Source organism: Mustela nigripes, chromosome X, assembly GCF_022355385.1.
Source record: "Mustela nigripes isolate SB6536 chromosome X, MUSNIG.SB6536, whole genome shotgun sequence".
In the NCBI taxonomy this organism is placed as follows: domain Eukaryota; kingdom Metazoa; phylum Chordata; class Mammalia; order Carnivora; family Mustelidae; genus Mustela; species Mustela nigripes.
In genome coordinates, this window is record NC_081575.1 from 120,895,813 (window position 1) to 120,923,538 (window position 27,726).

Below are 27,726 nucleotides of genomic sequence, written 5' to 3' on the forward strand. Positions count from 1 at the left end.
TACTGCCAACTCCATCATCATCATCATCACCGCCATCATAACTATATTTTTCACCAAAATATTTAATCAGGACTTCCCCTCTACCAATGCAAGGAAAAGAAGATTCTTTAATGGACAGAACCAGGTTTTTCTCCTACTGTGTTCAAAAGGACATATCATGAAGGATGCTATAGACTCCTTATCAAAACCTTCCTCAGGGATAATTTTGAATTCAAACATGCCCAGCACATGATTCCATGGGTAGGAGACCCAGGGCCTAATTCAAGAAGACTCGTGCCCTGGTGTAGGAGATTCAAGTAATCTAAGGGGCAACCTAAGTATCCCCTACCTTTACGTATCCTTTTGTTAGCTAGAATACCCACGTGATCTTGGAGGACTTCTTCAACCAACTGCTGGTCTTTCTACATCAAGAGATGGTTTAGTGACAGTCAACCAAGAACTCTCATCGGTGTTTGTAATCCGACGCCCCCAAACATACTCTCCGGACTGCAGTCCAAAGCCACATGAACACTCATGCTTCCAGAGTATAAAAAGGAATTGCCTCCAATCTGACAAACGAGGAGAAGCCAAAAGCAAGCAGTCATCAGCATGGGCAGCCATAAAGATGGGTTGAGCGGATCTTTGAATGCATAGCTGATTGAGGAACCCAGCTGCTGAGCTCTGCAATCCACCCCTGCATCTGAACCAAATTTAAGCAACTTGGGGCTGCTCCCCACCAGTGCCTGAAAGCAGCAGGAAGACAAACACAGGCTTGTTCCTTGGTCTCACAGGATGCCTTTAGCAGCTCATTTGTGACTTTGATTTGCAAATCCTCCTACAGTCTTGTGGATCTCTTTGAACTATGCTGCAAGCCCGGATGCTTCCTCACCACCTTCCTTCCACCCCACCCCGATGCACCACAGGTTAGATATCCATGGAGGTCTGACAGCTCTCCCAGTCTCTGCAGGCTCTTTCCCCATAGTCTCTCACAAACATCCCCTAATAAACCTTTGGTCACCTAATCCTGTCCTGCCCGCATCACAGAGGATCTGAACAAACACGCAAACCTTGGCCAAGACTGCTTGTCTACTACAAGCAGACAAGCAGAAAGCAAGGAAATGAGGAGCATCTGAAAAACACATCTGAATTCTGGGCTTTAAACTATGTGTTTCACCCATAATTCTCCCATGGAAAGTAGAAATACGGGTTCTCTAAAATTTTAATAGTTTATCATTCAAGAAAAGGCACTAAGTCTGGAGCATTTTTTGATTTTGCTTAGCTTCTGACTTCTCTCGCAGGCACTCACTGCCTCTGATGAAATTATATCACCAGGAATGTCTCCAGCCTGACTCAACACAGTTGTCCTCACTTTGCAAAACAGCGGGAACCTGAGATTCTTTCTGAAATGCTCAGCATTCTCTCGAATTTCAGGTCTGTGCATTTTACTGCCTAAAATACATTTCCATGTGAATGCTGTGCCTTTACCTGAAGTCTATACAAAAACCGGAACTCATTAACCTCAGTGAAAGTTGGAAATCTCTCTCCTGTGGCTTTGCCCAAACAACAGGCTTTCTCCCACAGACCATGCGGATTTCTCTCCTCTGGGTGACATTTAGGCAGAGCCCAGAACGGCCAGAGCTGACATTCACAGTTGTCTCTGAGTTTGCTTGTCTCCGGCTGGTGGGCTTAACTCTGCTTGCCACTAATCGATCCCCCCACTTAATAAGTGTAAGATGGGCGGCATTGATCGCTTGACGTAACGGGGTCATTCACTCAACCCTTGATGAGAAGGGGGGAAAGTTCCTTAATTAAATATTGTGACTAGATGGAAATCCCAAAGGTGAATGGATGAGTCCAAGGCAGGGGAGGGGGCGGGAGGGGGAAAGAAAGAAAGAAACATGAGAAAATTCTCTGGTGGGTGAAATAAACTTCAACTTCCTCTTTCATCCTTGACACTCATCCCATCTGATTCCATTATCATCCTCTACCCAATCACGGATATTTGTCTCTGGGGTGGGGGGTAGCTGAGGTTTTGGGTGAGGTTCAGTGATGATTGGGTTCATCTCTTATAGTCACTGAAACAAATTACCCTGAACTTAGTGTCTTAAACACCACACGTGCAATCCTATAATTATAGCTGGATATCTGGTTGGGCCAACATCATGCTGCTGGTCGTTCTTCTCAGAAACTCGACTGGGGAGTCTTGTTTCCCTGCCCTTTCTAGCTTCTAGAAGCGTCTTGCGTTCCTGGCCTCATGGCTCCTTCCATCTTCATTGTCAAAAATTGCCAGTCATGTCTTCCTCACACTGCTGTCTATGTGACACTCTTATCACCCCTCCTCCATGTTTAAGAAGGCGGTTGTGGGATAATCCAAGATAATCTCCTTATCTTTACATCTGCTAACAACTTTAATTCTATCAGGGAAGTCAATGCCATTTGGTTGGTGACCAAAACCTATTCTCAGGGTCAGAAGACCAGGGCGTGGATATCTTTGATGGGTGGCTCTGTTCTATCTACCTCCCTGTCCATTCCCCATGTGTCTTACCAGTGAAAGAGCAGTGAGAGTAAAATTTGACACAGCCATTTGGACACAGCTTCCCCAAACCAACGAGGCCTAAGAGTCCCTTGCATAAAAGAGCCAAGTCCATGCTTTCCCTTTCAAAACAGCAACCATGCAGACAGCAGTCAATCACGTCAGCTCTCAACTTCCAGAGACAGACCTGGAGAAAAACCAACCGGTGCCCCGGTAATGTTTGGCATTGTGGTTCTTTGGGTTTTTAACCCAAGAAAATGAACAGCCAGCTTGGTAAAGTGACAGGAAGCTATTTGATGTTGGAAAAACCTCCAACATCACCCTGTGCGGAGATTCCTACTTCATTGTCAACTTGAATTTATTCATTAGGTTGAGAGCATAGACTTTGACTTACCCCTAAGAAGTAGAGGAACATAGAAGTAAGCCATGATGGGGCACTCCTGTCTGAAGTCAAGGATAAGTCCCCAAGGGAGCCAGAAGGGAAAGTACTGACTTCATAGACTGATGGGGGGAAAAAGGGCGAATCCCCAGACTCAGCCGGACCTCACAGGATGTCTGAATTGGAAAATCAAGGTCTTCTTAGTTTTAATCAGGGAAGATGAACTGTCAAAGGAGTTAATGGCCAACCTAGGGACGTGATTCCCAGCACTCCTAGCTAACTCTAGATGTCTGCATTTGGGAGTGGAAACCCAGCAGCCTACATCACTTATTTCAAGAGTTACCGAAAGTGGGGTGTTGAGCTACACATACACACACACACACACACACACACACAATGGGTTATGGTGCACAGTATGTTTAAAACTAAAAGTCATCCAAACGGGCTTTGTATCTCTACCCTAGTATCTGCTACCACAAAATATTGATAATATCTTTGTATTAAAAAGAATAGATTTTTGGAGCACCTGGGTGGCTTAGTGGGTTGAGCCTCTGCCTTTGGCTCAGGTCATGATCTCAGGGTCCTGGGATCGAGTCCTGCATCGGGCTCTCTGTTCCGTAGGGAGTCTGCTTCCTCCTCTTTCTCTGCCTGCCTCTCTGCCTACTTGTGATCTCTGTCAAATAAATAAATAAAAATCTTAAAAAAAAAAAAGAAAAAGAAAAAGAGTACATTTTCCTGTGGTAGATATTTGAACAAAACAGAAATATAGGTTCCCAACTGGGGTGTATTAAAGATAGCATTGATACTGATAAAGGCTTCTTTTAGTTTTCTTCCACATTTAAGCTCACAGATTACCACCTTTCAAGCAATACAATTTTACCAAAGACAGATCATCCTTCCTTAAAAAGATAATGTAATGTTTCCTCCTGTTGTGTTATTGGAACTTGGTGATGGCTTTTCGGCCAACTCAGATTGCAGTTGCGGGACCAGTGGGGGTACCCAGTCTTTGACAATGCATTGCTTTATACTTCCTCTCTGCCTTCAGCAGCTGCTCATATGCTGAGAAGGCAATCCAGGCTTTACAATATATTGTGAAAACTTAATGCAGGTCACTCTTTCAAATAGACTCCTAATCAAGTTTTCACACCTGATGATTTCAGAATGCAATTTTGTGGGGGATTGAAAAGACTTTTTCAGAAATTAAGGACAGTCAACGTAGATGACTTGCACAGTGCCCAGGGTATGAAAACCCCCTTTGGAAATGTGTTCTACTCCTTTGCTGGTCAGTAGGGTCCAGGTCCAACTGCCTTTAATCAGCAAAGCATTCTCCATTCCACTTGTAGTCCTTTTAAAAACAAAATGCTCTTGGTGTTATAATTTATTTTTTCATCTTCTTTATCTTCTGCCATCTAAGACTCTTCTTGGGCCCAATGCAACCCACCACCTGTTTTGATAAAGAAAGTTTTCTGGGAAAACAACTCTATGCATTCATTCGCACATTATCTATGACTACCTTCTCACCATGATGGCAAAGTTCAGTAGTTTTCATGTAACAGCAATCTTTACTATAAAACCACTTAAAAAGAAAAAAAAAAAAAAGATTGTCAATGGCTCTTTAGATCAAAGGCATTTCCAGTGTAAAGTCCAAACTTGTAGTGGTAATTTCCAGCACAACAAAATCCTGGTTTGAAGGACAAAGGCTTGAAAAATATCCACCCAAATCCCCTGGAATTAATACATTAATTGATCACACAGAGTGATTTGTTTTGAGCCTGGGATTTCAGAAGGAACCCTGAGGAGAGGAAGAGTCAAACTTAACACACATCCCACTTTTGTCTAATTAACGCAATGTTGAAATTACAGCTGACCCTTGGACAACGTCGGGTCCACTTAGAAGTGGATTTTTTTTCTTCAGTGAATATGCATTCCATACTGTAACTGTATTATCTCCTCCCTGTGATTTTAAAATACCACTTTCTTGTCTCTAGAGTCCTTTATGATGAGAATGCAGTATACAAGGCATAGAACATACAAAATATTTGTTAGTTGACAATTCACGTGATCTGTAAGGATTCTGACTGATATCACACTGTTAGTAGTTAAGGTTTGGGAGAACCAAAGTTATACATGGATTTTCAACTTTACAGGGGTTTGGCATCCTTAACACATGAGCTGTGCAGGGTCCACTGTAATGTTCCCGTCACTAATACCGACTTGTCTCATTGACGTAAATTCCAGCCATTTTGGTACTAAGTCGGTTGATAACTAGAAACACAGCTGAGTCCGACCAAGTCAAGTGTCATCATTAAGCTAGTATCTAAAAATCTTGGAATCATCAAGAAAAGAGCATGAAGTAACCTTGAGATTACTTTTCAGATGCTTTTGCCGTTAAAGAGTGATTTCCTCCCAAAGCCTCCCAAATCATTCATCACTCCCTTCCTTAGCTTGTGTTTATATCCTGGAAATATTCCCCAATCTTTCTCCTCCCAAAGCTGATGTCTTGGTTATATGAACCCATCAGTTTTATACAACCCCATGCCCGCAAGTCAGCTGCTTCGACTGCATTTTATATAATGTCCCTTGACAACATGTTTAGATTTTTTTCGTATGGCTTTTAACTCTGCAGCAAATACATTTTATCTCTATTATAGTGATCACTGCATTTAATCTTCATTTACTCACCAAATAAGGTTGTCTGCATTTTTAATTGTCTAGCATCACAGCTTGATTTATTCGAGTAGAAATGTATCGTAGCATAATTACTGCCCTTTATTTATTTAGAGTAACATTTGTTCTAAACTTTGTGTTCTAATGAGTATTTTATATGGAATGCTAATTCTATTGATTGGAATCTCTTAAATCACTTAAACATATTTCATACAAATATATAGCAATGTTTCTTCTCTTAATACCTTACAAATGTCTGATATAAATTATGGGTCATGGCCTAAGCAGCTTGGAAAGCTCTTTTAAATAGTAAGTAATTGAGTAATTACTTTAAATTATATTCAGGAATAGAGAAACAGGGAATTTATTTATATTTAAAGGTAAGAGTGAAGAAGGGAATATATTTCTGTTTAAAGGTAACAGGGAAGACTATTTCTAAATAAATATTTCTAAGTAAAGCTGATTCCAATCCAGTTGCCAAGAAACCTATCCAACACATGTACATGACTTCAAAATACTTATCTTAATGATATTAAATTTTAAGAAAAGATATGCAAACTCTATATTGTGGCTAAGAGCTTAATTGACATAAGTATATCTCTGTGATTATTCCTTAACTAAAAGCAGGTGACCTTTTAGAAAAATGCCAAAATGTGCACACCCACATAACTGTGCACACTCATGGGCTTCAGATGGAGAATTTCCAATTTATAGTCCAGTAGGGAAGACACAAAAGCTAAGGTCAAGAATTTATAAACAAAGGCAGAAAATGTACTGTAGCATTAGTGCTCTACCAAGTAGCAAATGGCCCTTTCTCTGTGGAGGACGTTCGTACCAAGGTGCACCCAGGAGGATTTATGTAGCAAATCCCCAAGTATTAGTGTGGGACCCTAAGGCTAGGAGTAGTGGGGCTGTACCCACTCCTCGGCCCACAGAAAAGAAGACAAAGGCAAGTTATCAGTGCCTGAATGAAAACCCATGCTAGGTTCACTGCACCGATCTGGAATCAGGAACCCTCTTTTTCCCATCAGAGATTCCCACTGGAATTACCAACCTGTCTTCCAGCTCTCGTAGGATCCCACAGATGTAATCCACCCAGTTAAGCCACAAGGGACAAAGAAAAGAATTGACTATAGAACCAAAGTCAAATAAAAGATATTTTTTATAATTCTGGTATTTCTCAGATATGAATGCAAACCTAAGATGTCTCACAAAATCTTGACCTTGTCCCTGGATCCCAGGATAATTTTTCTTCATGTGAGTCATTCTCACAAGTCTGTTTCTTGCGATTTGATTAGGAGGAAGAAAGTCCCCAGTTCAAACCCATGGAAAGTTTAGATAATGTTATTGGTTGGGGGAGGGGGTGTTCTGGAAAGGAGATGAGGAGAGACATTGTCTTCTACCACTGGATATTCCTGTCTGTACTGAGTATTCATTATCTTGCTCTGGGAGGTGTGGTGTCCTAGATAGGACTGAAGCTGTCCTCTTGGGGAAAGAAAGAAGGTAGCTTGAGGAGCAAGATGGCAAGATGGAAAGAAGGAAGTAGGGTGAGCCTTTGCACGTTTTGTTGAATTCCTGGAGCTCTCAACCTCTCTGCGTTGAGACAACTTTGTTTGTGGAGTTTGTGGAGCCCAGATTAGAAGAAGCCTTGACTGGAAGGAGTTTCATAAGAGAACTAATGGATGTTCTGAGGCATGGGAGTGTCTCTTAGAAGGAGTACAGTCTGTGAGATGGACGGAATCAGAGGGAGATACAATGCAGAGAGATAAATGAAAGCATTGACACAATAATTGAAAATGCAAATGTCAAGAATGTGAAATAGAATGCAAATCTATGAAATGGAAATTGAGACAATAGGAAACTTTCACTAGAAAATAAGTAACCATGAAAGAGACTGACAGGGAAGGAGCAAAGAAAGGAGGAAAAAGAATTAAAAAAACGTTTGGCCACAAATATGCCTTTCTTTAATGCAATTCAGAGAGCTAATATGCTTTTTAAGAAACTATCTGATCTCTAATTCAGATTTTGTTGCAACTCAAATTATCAACCTAACAAAACAATTTAGCGAAAGATCATTTTATTTCAAGAATTATTAATGCTGTAAAATCCCAACTCAGTAAACAAATACAGATTTGATTAACAGGAACATCTCTTCCAAAAACAAAATCAATTCCAAAGATATTAAATAATAGTTTCAAGAACCTTCAATTATAAAGACAAGGTACAGTGAAATTATTGTTCATTCTTTTTTTTTTTTTTGAAACTCTTGGCTGACAACATTTAATAAGTGGCCAGACACTGTGTTGGAACTAAGTGTGAGAGGGGTCACGTGCCTTCAAGAATCTTCAAGTGTTGTTGATTAAATGTTACAATTGTAAAAGTAAAGAACCAACAAAGAGTTGAAGAAGATAAAAAGTTCTGTAGTTTAGCTATCCGTGGGTGTCATGGGACTACAAAGAAGTGTCGTCTAACAAGACTTGGAGTGAGATGGTAGAGACAATCAGGGCATGGTTTCTGGAGACAGTGAACCTATGGTGAATTTTAAAGACTGAATTGAGGAGAGGGGAGCCATGAGTATGACGTTCTTTCCAAGAATGAAGTTGGCTGCCCCCGTCCATTATGGCTGAGACATAAACTAGTTGTTCAAGAAGGGAACGAGACAACATTAGAGTCATAAGTGTGACCACATCCTGAGGTTCTTATTCCAAAATGAGATGCCTTGTTCTTGTTTCCTTGCTTTGGGTGACAAAGGAGATTTGGCTTTTTATAAGTGAATGCTGCTGGTGGTTTTTACGCAGTTGAAATGCTTCAGGAGCATCTAAATAAGTAACTTTTGTTCTAGTGAAATCAACCCCTTCTTCCTTCCCATCGGGCTGTGTGACCAAAAAAAAAGAAAAAAAAAATCCAAGGTTTTACTGGTTTTCAGATTTATTCATCTTGCCAGGAAGTAAATACATGCAACTTTAATATTAAAATTATGGTTATTTTCTTTTACTCCAGATGGAACTAATTCAAAGATTCCTTATATTGCCATGATTAAAAAGTGTGTGTGTGTGTGTGTGTGTGTCCAATAAGTAATTAAACATTTACAAGAGTTGATAAATTTATCAGGGTCAAGAAGAGCAAATTGCTTGTACATATGTTAATATGAAATTATTTATGTGAGTTTGATTTTGTGAAATAACTCATTAGCATTTGCATATTTAATTTCAGCTTCAATTGGTGCGGTTCTTAAAATAAGATTTATAATCCCAAGTGTTCTCACTGGTTATTTTTGCAAAGACCAGATTGAAATTTAACTACCTTCATTCTAAATCAGGGGACTGACAGAGTAAACCAGCTCTTAGAAACACAATTAAATCGAAAAGTATTTTAATACCCCTTTCCAAGTACAAAATTATAATATTAATAAAACGATTCTGTAACTTCCTAAAAAGATTTCTGCGAATACGACTTTTCTGTCCTAACATAAAATCACATTATGGATGCACTTTGCCCCTGTATCCTCTTTGTGGTTAGAAAGTCTGACCCCTGCTCTGCAATTGCATGGATTCAAAAAACTTGAAAAAGCTTACCTTTTCTTTACATTTTCTTAGTTTTTTCCCTCCATTTTTATTTAAATCCTATTAGCTAACATATAGCATAATATTGGTTTCAAGAGTAGAATTTAGGGGGTGCCTGGGTGGCTCAGTGGGTTAAGCCGCTGCCTTCGGCTCAGGTCATAATCTCAGGGTCCTGGGATGGAGCCCCGCGTCGGGCTCTCTGCTCAGCGGGAAGTCTGCTTCCCCCTCTCTGCCTGCCTCTCTGCCTACTTATAATCTTTGTCAAATAAATAAATAAAATCTTTAAAAAAAACATAAAAAATAAAAAGAGTAGAATTTAACCATATTTCACTTACATACAACATCCAGTGCTTATCACAAGTATCCTCAACTCCTATCCCGCAACAAGCCCATCTATAGTCAAGACTCTCTTCCGGTTTGTTTCCCTCTCTTTCTTTTCCCCCTCAATTTTCTTACTTTAGGAACAGTCTGAAACGTGGAAGAATTTACCAGAGGGTGAAATCTCTACTTTGACGGAAATCTGTGCTTTTATCGGAAAACAGGAATCACTGCCTTTTAAGAACTCACAGATTGGTTCATAAATTATAAGAAATGCTCCTTTTCTGACATCCTTCAAAATGATCAGCATGGCTAAACGATTATTTAAATAGCAATTATTAACATATCTTGAGTTATAAACACCTGTCAGTGTCTGATCAGAGCACCTGACCTTGACCAGACAAATGTTTAAATGTGTCTTTGCACATAACACCGTTGCGGAGATTTTCAGCCCATATATGGATCAATGGTTCAGAGTGTCTCCCACAGAAAGTAAATTATCCTTGGAAAAACAAGCCACCTCTCTTAATTTGGGACAGAGTAGAACTTAAAGAGATAACTACCAGCAACGATTCACAATAAAAATGATCTGTTACCAGAATTTCCTGAAATGTGCATGCATAAAAGAGAGTGATTTTCAGGAGTGAGATTTCTTCATGGCCTTAGTGTTCCTGTAGATGTTATAAGAAAAATATATGCAACAGTAAATGTTCAGACACAACTTCCGCAAGGTGGATGTTTCTTAGGTAGAAATCTGAGGTAAGATCTAACAGCGATGGATTTTTCAGTCAGTTCCTCATCAGTACCAGAATAGGAAGTTGTCTTTTGCTGTTGCTGGTGTTAGATTTTAGATTTTCTACCAAATTCCAAGAATATTCGACCAGTAGGGGTACCTGGGCAGCTCAGTCGGTTAAGCATCTCACTTTGGCTCAGGTCATGATCTCATGGTCCTGCAATAGAGCCCCAAGGTCGAGCTCCCTGCTCTGCTCTGCTCCCTTTGCCCCTCCCCGCCGTGTGCACTTTTTCTCCCTTTCTCTCTCTCAAATAAATAAAATATTTAAAAAAATTAAGTCAAGCAGAGAGAGTCAATTATCATATGGTTTCACTTATTTGTGGAGCATAACAAACAATATGGTGGACAAGGGGAGATGGAGAGGAGAAGGGAGTTGAGGAAATTGGTGGGGGAGATGAACCATGAAAGACTGTGGACTTTGAGAAACAATCTGAGGGTTTTTATGGGTGGGGGAACCAGGTGGTGGGTACTGGAGAGGGCATGGATTGCATGGAGTATTGGCTGTGGTGCATAAACAATGAATTCTGTTACGCTGAAAAGAAATAAAAAAAATATTCAACCAATCAAGTGTAAATTTTAGGTAATACAGAGAAGAATTCACTTTGGACCATTTTAGGTCTGTTTCCTTGAGCTGTTCCGTATCATAACTTCTTATGATCTTAAAAACCAAAATGAGAGAATCCAGTTTCTATTAGATGGCTTAACATGGCGGTTCAAACTTAGTAACTTTATTTCTCTTAAGTTGGATAGCACATCCCACAATCACGGAGCTCCACGATTGTATCCTTGAGTCAACGTATCCTCAAGTATCCTGTTCTCAAGTATCTTTGAGAAAAACCTGAAATTGAACTGGGAAAAAGATCTAAATGCCCCTCAGTAAGAGAAGAAATAAAACAATGTTCGTGCAAGAGAAAGCCATTGAACACCCCCCAAAAATATGGCTGATTTGACAAGAGCACAGATGAAGCTCAGAAACGTTTTGTTCAGTGAAAGAACCCCAAGTCAGGAGAGTACGTACATGCTATGTGAGGCCAGTGATGGAAAGTCTAAGATCAGGCAGGACCAACCCATCATGATCTGGACATAAGTAATTCTCTGGAAATGGGCATGAAGAAACTTCCTTCCTGATGGGTGATGGAAATGTTTTCTGTCTTGTTCTGGGTGATGGTCACATGGACACATCTATTTTCCAAATCCAAGAAGCTGCGTACTTAAGATACATTTTCTCTATTGTGCTTCTATTGTGCCATATTGAAATACCATTTCAATATCATATTTTTGAAGAGTATTTTATTTTATTTATTTTTATTATTTTTAATTAATTTATGTTTTTTAAATAAACATATAATGTATTTTTATCCCCAGAGGTACAGGTCTGTGAATCGCCAGGTTTACACACTTCACAGCACTCACCAAAGCACATACCCTCCCCAATGTCCATAACCCCACCCCCTTCTCCCCAACCCCTCCCCCCCCCCACCCCCCGTTTAATTTCTTTTTTTTTTAATATTTTATTTATTTATTTGACAGAGAGAGATCACAAGTAGGCAGAGAGGCAGGCAGAGAGAGAGGAGGAAGCAGGCTCCCCGCTGAGCAGAGAGCCTGATGTGGGGCTCGATCCCAGGACCCTGTGATCATGACCTGAGCCGAAAGCAGAGGCTTTAACCCACTGAGACACCCAGGCACCCCCTCAGTTTATTTTCTTCGATTAAGAGTCACTTATGATTTGTCTCCCTCCCGATCCCATCTTGTTTCATTTATTCTTTTCCTACCCCCAAACCCCGCACGTTGCATCTCCACTTCCTCATATCAGGGAGATCATATGATAATTGTCTTTCTCTGATTGACTTATTTCACTTAGCATAATGCCCTCTAGCTCCATCCACATCGCCGCAAATGGGAAGATTTCATTTCTTTTGATGGCTGCATAGTATTCCATTGTGTATATATACCACATCTTCTTTGTCCATTCATCGGGAGTCCATCAACATCATTTTTAAAGATGATATATGAACATCTGCTGAAATACATCTACGGAATCACCAGTCCTCAGGGTTTTAATAGGCATTAAGGCAATGAATTTCATCTGTCCAATCATACCTCATGGGACTAGTGTTCTTCACCTCACAATCTGGGAAACTCTCATTTAAATGACACTGTTTACTTAAAGAAGACATTGATTTGACACCGTTGTCATTGAATTTAGAGAAGACATTGAATTATAAAGAAGATATTGAATTTTAACCTGATTTTTTTTTTTTTTTAAGAAGTGTGTTCCTCCAAAATGGTTAGATTTTGGCAAACCTACTTGAGCAGAGGAGCTCATTTGTGAATGATTCCTGATAAATGACATGTTACTTCAGAGAGATGAAATAAACATTTTGAATTTCACTATTTTCCCCAGAAACTCTTTCTAAAAGAGTAGATTTCAGTGAATGGAAATAATCAAAACATGGTACAAAGTTTCTTTATTTCCTTCATCTGTTCACTCAACAAACGTAAATAACAGACTGGTAATTTTTATAATTTGGTTGCTTTTTTCCATCATGATGCTACAAAACATTTTTTTTTTTTTTTTTACATTTTCTCTTTAAATTCATTGTGAGCGTTCCACATTCTGGCGGTAATAGGTAACTAATTCTTCCAATGGACACAAGTAACTATACATCTAGAAATCTATGGCATAATTAAAGGAAAAAATACCAAAATTGCCTTATGGACCATTGATTATCACATTTGATTATGTTACCTACAAAATCACAATAATCTAGAAACAATATTTTTCTACTTGGTAGATATCTTACATAATTTAAATTATCTGGGGGAGGGAAATGTGAAGCTTCCAACTCTTTAGAAATAAGGTAACCTTGTAGATCTCTTGGGTGCATTTTATATTTGGGGATTCTGTGATGTTGTGGGTTCAATCATTTAGGGTTCATTGTTAAGCTTACTCATTTTTTTTTAATTAAAAAAAATTATTAACATATAATGTGTTATTAGCCTCAAGGGTACAGGTCTGTGAATCACCAGGTTTACACACTTCACAGCACTCACCATAGCACATACCCTCCCCAGTGTCCATAACCCAACCACCTTCTTCCTACGCCAACCCCTCCAGCAACCCTCCGTTTGTTTTGTGAAATTAAGAGTCTCTTTGGTTTGTCTCCCTCCCGATCCCATCTTGTTTCATTTTTTTCCTTCCCTCCCCCTAAACCCCCTACTCTGCCTCTCAAATTCCTCATATCGGAGAGATCATATAATATTTGTCTTTTTCTGATGGACTTCTTTCGCTCAGCATAATACCCTCTAGTTCCATTCACATCATTGCAAATAAACCCACTCATTTCACAAAAAATCTTGAAGGTGTAGCCTCCCCTCACTGAAAATCTCAGTGCATGTTAATCTGAAAACCTCGATGCTTCCAAATGAGACCGAAATGCTTTGTGACGCATTCTGAGCCAAGTAATGTGTGACGACGATTTTGACAAAGCCTTTTAAGTCAATGATCTTTGCATGGCTGCTGTCTCTTGTCTCCATAGATGTTCATAGATTTTTCTCTGACATTTGCAACGAGGACTGCAGTGCCATTCTCGTCTGCCTCCCCCCGGTAAACAAGTCTGTTATTTTTATCAGCTGCAGCCCACACTCAAAAGGAGGTCAGGGGATACATTCTCCCCAGCATCTACACACCCTGCTTACTCAGAAACGAAGAGGGACACCCTCCTTGTCATCCCAGACTGAGCAAGAAAGATTTAAAGGCTGTGGTTTGTTGTCGCCTCCAATGAGAATACAATGAAGTATGCAAAACTGACATTGTGTGAATGGAAATGGGATATAATTTAGTAGAATTTGCATCTGGAACAGAGCTTACTCCCACCAATGACGACAAAATGCAACCCATCTTTTGGCTACTAGCTGAATTGCGAACCCTGGTCATTCTTCTCTCTCTCTCTCTTTTTCTTTTTCTTTCTTTCTTTTTTTTTTTTTTTTCGCTCTCTTTTTTTGGTTCCCTACTCCTTGAACACAGCAGAGCATGCCAATAGATAAAAGAATATGTTTTATAAATGGTATGGAGAAAATTGTAACCCAACAAAGAATGGAAACCTCCCCAAAGACACTGGTAGGGTTTTATAAATATATATTTTTTTTCATATTTGTGGGCTAATTCTCATTCTAAAAGTGCAGATGCATCACACTTGATACTCAATGTATGACTGGTTCTTTTTTTTTTTTTAAGATTTTATTTATTTATTTGACAGACAGAAATCACAAGTAGGCAGAGAGGCAGGCAGAGAGAGATGGGGAAGCAGGCTCCCTGCTGAGCAGAGAGCCTGATGTGGGGCTCGATCCCAGGATCCCAAAACCATGACCTGAGCTGAAGGCAGAGGCTTTAACCCACTGAGCCACCCAGGAACCCCTCTTTTTTTCTGAGATTTTATTTATTTCTTTGAGAATGGATGAGTGTGACAGGGAGAGAGACAAGTGCACGCCACGTGGAGCAGGGAGCTCATTATGGACTGGACCCTGAGATCATGACCTGAGCCAAAACCAAGAGTCTGATGCTTAACTGACTGGGCCAGCCAAGTACCCCTAGTTCTCAGGTTGAGCAAATTTTCACATGCTTATTGGCAATTATTATGCATTCAGTTGTGAATTATCCATTTTTAGCCCATTTTATTGCATCATTTATCCTTCATTGTTCATGTGCAGGCATTGTTTATATATCTTAAATATGAGTCTTGATATATGTGACTATAGAGAGAGAAATTTATACATAACAAAATATACATGTATGGAGGTTTTCTCAGTCTTTTGTTAGCCCAACTATTTTATCCATGGTATCTTTTTTCTTTTTTAAAGATTTTATTTATTTGACAAAGACCGAGGGCGAGAGGGAACGCCAGCAGGGGGAGGGGGAGAGGGAGAAGCAAACTTCCCACTGAGAAGGGAGCCCGATGTGGGGCTTGATTCCAGGATCCTGGGATCATGACCTGAGCCAAATCTAGCTGCTTATTTATTTATTTATTTTTAAAGATTTTATTTATTCATTTGAGAGAGAGACAGTGAGAGAGAGAGAGCATGAGCGAGGAGAAGGTCAGAGGGAGAAGCAGACTCCCCATAGGGCTGGGAGCCCGATGCGGGACTCGATCCCGGGACTCCGGGATCATGACCTGAGCCGAAGGCAGTCGTCCAACCAACTGAGCCACCCAGGCGTCCCTAGATGCTTAATTATTGAGGCAGCCAGGTGCCCCCTATGGTATCTTTGATATCCAGAAATTATCATTTTTTTGTTGACTAAATTTTTTTTTCTATTTGATCTTTCATATTTGATTGTTTTTGTATCCTTTCAATGAAACCCTGCTACCCCATGGTCAAAATGAAATTCTCTTGTATTTTCTTCCTCAGCCTTTCTTTCAAATTCATATACATATCCCACATAGAGATTTTAACCTTTTTTAAAAATTTCTTTTTAGTGTTTTAGAATTCATTGTTTTTGCACCACACCCAGTGCTCCATGCAATCCATGCCCTCCATAATACCCACTACCTGGTTCTCCCAACCTCCCACCCCCACCCCTCCAAAACCCTCAGTTTGTTTCTCAGAGTCCATAGTCTCTCATGGCTCACCTCCCCTTCCAATTTCCCCCAACTCCCTTCTCCTCTCCATCTCCCCATGTCCTCCATGCTATTTGTTATGCTCCACAAATAAGTGAAACCATATGATAATAGACTCTCTCTGCTTGACTTACTTCACTCCGTATAATCTCCCCCAGTCCCGTCCATGTTGCTACAAAAGTTGGGTATTCATCCTTTCTGATGGAGGCATCATACTCCATAGTGTATATGGACCCCATCTTCCTGATCCATTCGTCCGTTGAAGGGCATCTTGGTTCTTTCCACAGTTTGGTGACCGTGGCCATTGCTGCTATGAACATTGGGGTACAGATGGCCCCTCTTTTCACGACATCTGTATCTTTGGGGTAAATACCCAGTAATGCAATTGCAGGGTCATAGGGAAGCTCTATTTTTAATTTCTTAAGAAATTTCCACATTGTTCTTTAAATTGGCTGCACCAACTTGCATTCCCACCAACAGTGGAAGAGGGTTCCCCTTTCTCCACATCCCCTCCAACACATGTTGTTTCCTGTCTTGCTAATTTTGGCCATTCTAACTGGTGTAAGGTGGTACCTCAATGTGGTTTTGATTTGAATTTCCATATAGAATTCATTGTTAGATGTTATCATTCAGAATTGTAGGTCCTTGTGTTTTTTAGTTTTCCAGCTATTCCAACAGCATTTACTGAAAACATTTTTATATATGCATGGGAATATTTCTAGGCATCCTGTTTCTTCCCGTGGTCTACTTATCAACCCTAATGACACAATAACATTATACTGATGATCGTATTATAGTACATCCTGATATCACAGAGTGTAAATTCTCCATTTGTTCTTTTTTCTCAAAGTCATGATGTAACCCCTTTTGTATATATGGTTCTGGGTTCAATTGCTTAATATTTTGTTAAGCATTCTTAGATCTATATTCATGAAGTTGTTGTTGTATAATATTCTGATCTAGTGATGTGTTTATCAGGTTTTGCTTTCAGGTTAATGCTGAATTTTTTGAACAAGGTGGAAAGTATTTTTGGTTTTTTAAAAGTGGTTCTGCAGTATCGGGATCATATATTTCTTAAATGTTCTAGAGAATTTACCATTAAATCGATCTGGACCTGGAGAGGTTTTTTTTAATGGTATTTTTAATGATCTTATATCAAATGAATTGTGGCAGTGATATAGCCACTGATACATATCCACTTCATAAATTGTGTTTTTTGAAGAAATGTATCTTTTATGTAAGTTTTCACATTTATTATCCTAAAGTTACTCATGACATGGTGTGACCTTATCATCATTTTAACATCTGCTGTTAGCACTCCTGATATTAGTAATTTCTGTTTTGTGTTTTTTCCTTATCATCCTTTGTAAATGTTTGGAAATTTATTAAAATTCCCACTCCCCCTAAACCCAACTATCTTGGTATCTCTATTTCACATGTTTTCTAAAATTTTAATTTTTGCATTAATTTTATTAATCTCCTCAGTTTACTTCAGCTTCATTCCACTATTCTTTTTCCAGCTTGTTAATGTGGAATCTTAGATTATTGATTTTATATTCGTCCTTAAATATAAACACGGTTTAACTGCATCGCACGTACTTGATATTTTGATATGTTGGTCTTTTCATCAGTAGGCAGGTCAATATTTTCTATTTTCTCTTGTGCGTGGGTGTGTTTTTTTTTTTTTTCTTTGACCTGGGTTTTTACAAATGTTTTCTCAGTGTTCAATTATAAAGCTTTTCTCTGTTTCTCTCTGTTTCTGCCTGTCTCTCTCTTACAAGACACACACACAGTGACATACATGTACATGAATACACACACACACACACACACACACACACATACAAACACACCCCTCTTGCTTTGTTAAATTGCCTTGGAGATTTTCTGCCTATTTAATTGCTATTAATGGACAATTTATGGTCCTTTCAGTTGGTAAATACACTGAGTACGATTCTATTTCTTCAGTGATTTTTGAGCTTTATTTTGACGCCAGCACATGATCTAACTGAACGTTCTACGAGCACTTGAAAATGAACGTATTTTCGGAAGTTGGGATTTACCATTAAATAAATTTCCTTGAGGTAAATTTGTTCAAACCTTCCCTGTCTTCACTGAGTAGTTCCCCCATCTGTTACCAAATAAATATGGGTGGGTTTGTTTAACTGTCTCCCTTTAGAATTACATTATTTCCTACATTTTAAATCTCTCATCTTTAACATTTCTTACATTGCAAGTTTTCTAGAGAACAATTCTTTTGACCATTTAGTTTTCAGTTCATTATCTTTTGGGCTCCCCTTCCTATAGGAAACTGTCGGGCTTTCTCCCTCTTGTTGTTTTCCTGAATAAAAGGGGTCTTTCATCTCCGACGGCTTTAAAGTTTCGCATATAACGTGTCTTTTATGTCTGACTGTTCTAAGGCTTATGGAGAACTTCGGTTTTCAACAGTTTGAGTCTGATGTGGTCAGATGCAGTTTTCTTTGTAGTACCTGCTCGGGCGTTGTTAGACTTTCCCCTTACGTGGGTGATGCATTTTACCAACTCTAGAATTCGGGGGGCTGTTGTGTTTTCAAGCATTTATTCTGCCATTTTCTATCTTGTATCCCTTTTGAAACTCTAATTGTACATGTGTTTAGCTCTTGGTAATGCCCATCAGCTGTTTGGATACGTTTCTACGGACCTGTGTCAAGGGATCGTAGGCTTCTTCTTCCTCTGTTTCAATCTCCTGCTGAGTAATCCAGTAAATACATCATTTCTCAGACGGCAGTTTTTACTTTCCAGTATGACTTTTTGGTAACTTTTTATAGTTTCCATCTGTTTACCAAAATAGCCACTTTTTATCCTTTTGTTCATTTTAGACATTAACCCTATTACCTGTATCTATCTATCATCTATCTACCTATCATATCTATCATCTGTCATTTATCTATCATTGATCTACCTATAATACCTATCATCTATCATTTAACTATTATCTATCATTGATCTACCTATAATATCTATCTATAATATCTATCATCTATCTATCTATCTATCCATCCATCCATCTTAGTTATTTTAAAGACTTTGTCTGGTAATTCCAGTATGGGGACCACACCAGAGTTTCCTTTCATTAACTTTTTTCTCTATTAAGCAGGTGTTACACATACAAAATTCTTAGTTTTTCGGATAGCTCATGATGCTTTATTTGCACACCGGATGTTTTACATAAAAGCGTGGTAGATTGTGAACCAAATACTCTTTAACCCCAGGGTAGAAACATGTGTTTTTCTCTCTTAAGCCCCAAGAGTGTGGGGCTGTGTCAATGGGACCTCTAGTTCAGCTTTGTGTGTCTGTTACAGCTTGGGTTGGATTTAACTTGCTAACACCTTCAAACGTTTGGAGAGTATGCTTTAGGGATTTTTTTTAAAGGTTTTATTTATTTATTTGACAGACAGAGATCACAAGTAGGTAGAGAGGCAGTCAGAGGGAGAGAGAGAGGAAGAAACAGGCTCCCCACTCAGCAGAGAGCCCAATGAGGGTCTCGATCCCAGAACCCTGGGATCATGACCTGAACCGAAGGCAGAGGCTTTAACCCACTGAGCCACCCAGGCGCCCCTAGGGAATGTTTTTAACATAATTTAATGTTGAATATTAGCATGACTCCATCCCATGGTGGTCTTGTTTGTTAACTGCCCAGCATCTAGCTTTTAGGTTTATTAAGGATTTCTCCCTTACTCTCTACTCTTGTTATGATATTTGTTTTAGGGAGGCGCCTCTCTCTGCACTGATGCTCTGCCCCAGATTAGAACACGGTTGCATTACAATCTAGGAAGGCCAGGGATGCTTTGGAGCATCTCTCTTAGCTCTTGTCCCATGCTGCTGCCTTCAGAGTGTGGCTCCATGATGCTTGCATAAGGCCTGCAAATGCAGTAGGGATGTGCACCAGCTCTCATCTGTCTCACCAGCCTGTGCAGTTACGGAAAATCAGTTGCCAGTTAGGCTTTTGAGAAAAATCTTCTTCCTTATCTCCTCGCTTTCTCCCTTCTCTTACTCCTCCACTGACTCCTCAAGGAGAAGAACAGCCAGGAGCCAGCTGAGTGTGTGTGTGGGTGTGTGTGTTTATATATATTTATATAACTATATAAGTATATAAGTATATACAAGTTTTATACATAAGTACATTATATACTTTGTATATAAGGATTTATATATATATTTATATGCTATATATTATAAGTATGCATAAATAGATATGTATATAAATATATATTATATTTACATATTTTATATATATTTATTTGTATATAAATTTATATTTCTATACTTACTTGTATATAAATATGCTTATATTTACCTCATATTTTATATTTCTTTTTAGGCACATTTTTGGTATAAGTAAATATTTATATATAAGTATGTGTATACAGTATACAGGATATATATATAATATATATCATGTATAGGTATATATAAGCATATACATCTATATATACTTTTATATATGATACATATAGTATCACATATGTATACATATAGATACATACATATATATGATACATATAGTTCATACATATGATACATTGTATACACATACATGCATGCTTACATAGTTACATAAAAATCCATACCTGTGAATCTGGTGAAGTCTTTTGTGTTTATGACATTATACAAGGTCCAACCATTGAGAACAATAATGGGAACCTTTTTATTTGCACTCAGTATTTTATGACCTAGCCACATGGACGAAAATGACTACTTAGTTTCCCACAATAGACTCTTCAATTTCACAGACTATTTTGTAATCCCCGTTTATCCAAGTCTCCGTAAAGTTATTCTAATGGGTTTTATTCAACATGCCTATCTTAGGAAAGCATTCAGTTCCTTATAACCTCAAATATTAAAAAGTTCAAATAATTATATTTTTACAAAGGTGGCATGTGGCATATTACGCTTTCTAAATTGGAGAATGCACATGTAGAATGGAGATAAAATGTATTAGGGATATTCTGTTCAAGAAGAGTCTTTTGGGAATTAGAGTTTCTATGTCCCTCTGCATTTAGGAGCAGGTAGAAAGCAAACCCTCCTGACTCAGACACTAAAACACTGCAAATGACCTCTTCTCCAGGACCAGAGGGTGAACTGACTTCCTTACCATGCAGTTGCCTCTTTCCTGACATTTCTAACTGAATTCTGGGTCCTCTTTGTACTTCTGTTTTATCACAAACATTGCCTAATGCCATCCCATTTTGACCAGACTTGCCTCACCAAATACCCATCTGTGCCGTTTCTTCTGCACCTCTGCTGGGACAACAGCAATCATGATCATTTAGCTTGCCTTTTTTTTTTTTTTTTTTTTCAAAATGATGTTATTTATTTGACACAGAGGGATAGAGATCACAAGTAAGCAGAGAGGCAGGCAGAGAGTGAGGGAGGAAGCAGGCTCCCCGCTCAGCAAGAGAGCCCAATGTGGGGCTCGATCCCAGGACCCTGAGATCATGACCCAAGCCAAAGGCAGAAGCTTAACCCACTGAGCCACCCAGGTGCCCCTAGCTTGCCATTCTTTGAGTGAGGGAGAGTGTAGCTGCCTGATTCTGTTGGTCTGGGCTGGGTGGCCAAAGTGGTCTGAGCAGTCCTTGTCAGCCTTTTGGCTGTCTTCCTGGAAGCTGGCTGGCCACTGATTGAAGGATCCCTGATCTAGGATGGTTTCACATGGGACAACTTGTCTGAGGTGACAGGGTACAGTGCAGATTCAAGAGAAATAATTTATATCGGAGCTTCGATATACAGAAGCTGAAAATCCATCATCAATATTATAATCAATCCTCCAACCTCTTTACACTAGCCAGTATTCTTGACTGAGTCATACCTTCCTGACTCATTTTCATGCTCTGGTTCTTCCCAAATTGCCCTGTTTATTCTAACCTCTCCCCAGCATGAAATGTATATCCCCACTAGTCCCCAAATATGATTTTATGGTGTGCAAGTTTCCACCTGAAGGACAATCCTATAATCAGTGATTATGTCCTTGTAGTTAATATATGGTTTAAAATGGAATCATTCAGGTGGATAATATTGGCTTGATATGGATCCCATAAACTTAATAGTGAAGATTTTTCTGGGGAAAAAAAATCTCTAGAACAAGGGGTATGCAGTGCATTGAACTTATTCCTCACTTTTATGTAAAATTATATCTATTCTTCCAAATATATCAGAATACATTTCTAACATCAAATTTCCACTTAGAAAAAAATGAAGTCGACAGTTTTTAGGAAAACACTAAAAAGCATAAATCTGTATTTTCCAATATATTCAGTATGTGGTATTCACTTTGGAAGTGAAATATGCTTAAATTAAATATAAATTAAAACTCAAGGACATCATACATACTTACCACAGTTCTTACATGTCACTTAACTGTTAATACCAGCCATGTCCAACAATCCTTTCTGTAAGAACATCTCCATCGATTGGACGTTGCTGATGTAAATTCTTAAGTGATGTGTAAATCACAGGACCATAGAACTTCATACTTGATACTGGATGTTATTAGTCACTGCTGACTCTAATTTCAGTCCTCTGATTGGGATGCTGGGGAAAATAAATATGGAGTCACACCTGACATCTCTGTACTATTAGAAACGCTCAAGGATAGACTGACCCATGGATGTTTCATAGCTTTACTGCCTTGGTTCTTTGAAAGCCACTAAATTAAGGGTTCCTGGGTGGCTCAGTGGGTTAAGCCTCTGCCTTCAGCTCAGGTCATGATCTCAGGGTCCTGGGACCGAGTCCCGCATCAGTCTCCTTGCTCAACATGGAGTCTGCTTCTCCCTCTCTCTCTGCCCCTCCCCACCCCTGCTCATGCTCTCTCTCTCTCTCTCAAATAAATAAACAAAACCAACAAAGAAGCTGCTAAATTTGAACACATTCTGATTATTGTCCAGAGGATTACTTATCAACTTGGGACTCAAATTGCCAAGATGTCCACGTTTCTCAACCTGCTCTACATTGAACTTCCTCTAAGATAGCAGAGTACCAATAAGATGTTTCCCTTAAGTACAATTTCCAGAAGAGAAGCCTATTCACTGAATACAAAATCTTGGTTAGGACAGCTAGCTTGGAGCTCTGAGTGGAAGAGATTATAGCTGGCCCCTCTCATTGGAAAGAGGCAACAGAGAAAATAGGCCTTATCACTCAATTCTGATACTGTCTTTTTTTAAATTTTTACTTCTTTTCAGTGTTCCAGAAGTTATTGTTTATGTACCACACCCAGTGCTCCACGCAATACATGCCCTTCATAATACCCACCACCAGGCTCACCCAACCTCCTACCTCCTGCCCCTCGAAAACCCTCAGATTGTTTTTCAGAGTCCACAGTCTCTCATGATTCACCTCCCCTTCCAATTTCCCCCAACTCCCTTCTCCTCTCCATCTCCCCATGTCCTCCATGCTATTTGTTATGCTCCACAAATAAGTGAAACCATATGATCATTGACTCTCTCTGCTTGACTGATTTCACTCAGCATAATCTCCCCCAGTCCCGTCCATGTTGCTACAAATGTTGGGTATTCATCCTTTCTGATGGAGGCATCATACTCCATAGTGTATATGGACCCCATCTTCCTTATCCATTCGTCCGTTGAAAGGCATCTTGGTTATTTCCACAGTTTGGTAACTGTGGTCATTGTTGCTATGAACATTGTCTTCATAAATAACCAAAAAGCACAGTATTGCCTCCGTTGGTCAACCCAAACTGTGAATCATAGCATGGCTTCCTATTAAAAAGCATCAATCTCCATTTTAAATTTTATCCAAGAACTGATGAGTTAATTATACTTTCTGTTATTAAAAGCATTCCCTTTCTCGTTGACCATACAGGTTGAGGACTATTTACTTAGGGCATAATTGTTGCATTATAGTGGAACCATAGCATATTAAACAGAAGTATGATAATGTAGCCTCACAAGATTTCTTGATACGGCTTATTTAAAATTTACTGTAGGGCTGAAGGTAGTCTCTCAAACTGATCCTTGGCTTTCAAGCATGATCTACCATATGCCCTAGCTTCTTCAGTTGTTAGTGAGTATCCACTTGACAGTGAAGTCCAGTTTTCAATGGACTCTGGGTAGTGCTGGGGGACAAGAGAAATCAGTTGGATTTCAGTGCCAATTTGGGTCTTATTTAAAGCTGATAGAAGAAGCATTCCATACTCAAGCTGATGGTTGAGTCAAGATTAAACACCATTTCCTGGGATGGGTGCCTTCTTTCTATTTGAGGAGAATATTTCTTGGAGTTGTGATATAATTATTCAAAGTTCCTTGGAATGCAATTAGGTAAATCATTCTGTTACAGGTTTTTCAATGCCCCTTCTCTTGTCCTCTCAGAAAAATAAAAAAAAAAATAAGTGCACGGTATTCAAAAATACATGATTTGGTTAATTTAAACATACAATGAGTTGAATCAGCTACTCTTTTTATTTGGTTGGAAGAATACAATTTTAATTTCTAATATTGATAGCTCTTTCCATCTAATGTAGGTCAGAGGATTGATTCATTGACAAGAAGCTTCCGGCAAATGGAGGATGGGCTGGAAAAGGGGGGGAGGATTAGGGAGAAGCTTGCCTTTGTCTTAATCAACACGTGCTTGGAAAAGAGGATTAGGTCCAAGAAAAAATTGGGGAATGGGTTCTGTCATTTACCACTTGCTTTCTCAGTTAATGTTAAGACTAAATTTTATACTGATGATTTCTTTAAGAGCCTAAAAGCAAAAGCTGCCACATTTCAGTGGGAAAGGGGACATTGGTATGACATGTAGCAGTGGCCATAGTTCTGAAATCATGATAATATTTCACTTAGGTGAGCTCATTATACCAATTTACTGCCTATGTCTTACAAAGAATACATAACCTCCTCTCTTTCCTAAGACCTGATCTTTCTAAAGGCCATAGCTAAAGTGGTTGACTCGTGCTGAAGACCTAAGATGAGTCCAGACAGGTTACACATACATTAATTCAGCTCTCAAGATTTCCTGGAAACACAATCATAGACCCTGGTCACTGATGTGTTTTTCTGCTTTGAAGTACCTACTTATTAGGGCAAAGGTGCAGGTTGATATTCTATACAAAGCACCAAGAGATAAAGCCACTCCTTGAAAATGTGTGTCAATTACCTCAGAAAGAAATTACGACCGATCTCTTAAGCCACTTAGGCCATAATAGTTCTCCAACGTGACCTCAATTCTGAATTCTGAAAAGGATGGCCAACGTGGACTAGTCTGAGCCTCTCAGCTCCTGCCTGAGGCTGGGTCAAGGGTGTAGTTCACTTATATCTCATGGATAGTCCTTCAAGAGCCCAAACAGAAGGGACAGAGACACATCACTGGAGCTTACAGATAACTGTACCAGTGCAGGCATTTTTTTTTTCCTTTTCTTCACATAGTATTAACTCATTTCTATTGACCAAAAAAAGTCATATTCTCACACCCAAGCTCCCAAGCACATGACAAGCTTGTGGATGTACAATTCATAGCAGGGAAGTCAAAACTTGGGTCTGATTATTGAATCTTCCACAAGAACTTTCTTGTGTAATTTGGACAATAAACTATTCACTGATAAACAAGGGTTAAACATTAACTGAAGCTCTGAGCAATTGCTGTTTTTAGGGGCTATCATATATGATTAGGATAAACTCACTGAGTAGAGTATGCTGAGTCAAGTATGGGATACAGAAATGTCCGAGATTGAGGCATGGATTGCATGGAACACTGGGTGTTATACGTAAACAATGAATCATGGAATACAACATGAAAAATTAATGACGTATGCTAACATAACATAATAAAAATGATACTAAGAAAAGAAAAGAAAAGGGGATATATATATATATATATATATATATATATATATATATATCTTGGATTTGCACCAAATATGGAAAGTCAGAGGTAGATGGAAGTTTTGAAAAGCCCACAGGTTTCAGGTGGAAACAAGCATTGTGATGTTGAGTTTGGCTTCAACACATAAGACCTTGGGACTCCATATTCTTCATATTAAATGTCCATGAGAAAATAAATCGAGAGGACTTGACTCTCTAGGATTCACCTACCTTAGAGTAGAATTCACAATTTGTTGGAGGAGTTGGCAAATTTTAATAATGACACTGTGACACTTAGACAATGTGTTTATGGAAGTCACTTAGCAAGTGAATGAAAGATCCAAAAATGTGGAACTGATGTCTTTCCAGTGGCCACATGATCATATCAGAAACTCCCGATAATTCTACAAAATTCCATTTGTTCTGCTTGCTGGGATTTTTCCTCACTGATATTTCAGACAGTGGGTTATAAATCTCTTGTGATCTCAGGGTATAAATAAGGGACACACATATCCTCCTAGTATACCCTGGTGCAATATACAAGTCCCTTTTTTCAGCTTTATGAGGTATAATTGACAACAATTATACATATTTAAAGTGTGCAACATGGTGTTTTGATATTTGTACATATTTTGAAATGATCATCACAATCCAGCTAATTAGCTGTCCATCACCTCACATAGTTACCGTTTGTGTGGGTGTGTGCGTGTGGTGAGAACATTTCAAATCTCTCTTAACAACTTTCAAGTGTGCAGTGCAGTATTATTAAGTGTGGTCACCACACTCTACGTTATATCACCAGACATATCTGCCTTGCAAAAGTGAAACTTTGTATCCCTTGACCGACATCCCTTGACCTTGACCCATGACCAACATCTCACCATTTCTCCCAGCTCCTGTCTACTACCATTCTATTTGCTGCTTCTATGAGTTCAACTTTTTTAAATTTTTTAATTTATTTTTTAATGACTTTATTCATTTCAGAGAGTGAGAGCACGAGAGAGGAAATGGAGAAGGAGAGGAAGGAGACTTTAAGACTTTGTTTGTTGATTTGACAGAGAGAGAGAGCACAAGCAGAGGGAGTGAGAAAGGGAGAAGCAGGTTTCCTGCTGAGCAGAGAGCCCAGTGCAGGGCTCGATCCTAGGACCCTGGAATCATGACCTGAGCCAAAGGCAGATGCTTGATGACTGAGCCACCCAGGCACTCTGAGAGGAAGAATCTTAAGCAGACTCTGCACAGAGTGTGGAGCCTGACACGGGGCTTGATCTCAGGACCCTGAAATCATGACCTGAGCCAAAACCAAGAGTCAGGTGCTTGAGTGACTGTACCACCCAGCCACCCCATGAGTTCAACTTTTTTAGATTCCACATATAAGTGGGATCATGCAGTATTTACCTTTCTGTATCTGGCTTATCTCACTTAGCATAAGTCCACAAGGTCCATCCATGTTGTCACAAATGATAGAATTTCTTTCTTGTTAAAAACCCAATAATATTGCATTGTGTGTCTATTATCCATCTGTCTATCATCCGTCCATCATTATCTATCTATCCATCATCTCTCCAACCATCCATCTATCCTTCCATTCAACCATCACATCTGTTTACCCATCCATCCATCCATCCATCCATCCATCCATCCATCCATCATATCTATCTATCCATCATTCATCCATTCATTATATCTATCATCTATCCTTCCAGCATATCTATTTATCTATCTATCCATCTATCTATCATCTATCCATTCATCAATCTATCCTTCCATTCAACCATTCTTTCTGTCTATCATCATCTATCATCTATCTATCCCTCTATCCCTCCACCTATCTATCCATCCAACCATCATATCTATTTATCTATCATCTATCTATCTAATTATCTGTTTTATTTATCTAACTGTCCATCATATCTATCCATCTATCATCTCTCCATCCATCCATCCATCCATCTGTCCAACCATTCATCCAACCATCCATCCATCCATCTATACAACAATCTATCCATCCATCCCACCATCCATCCAACC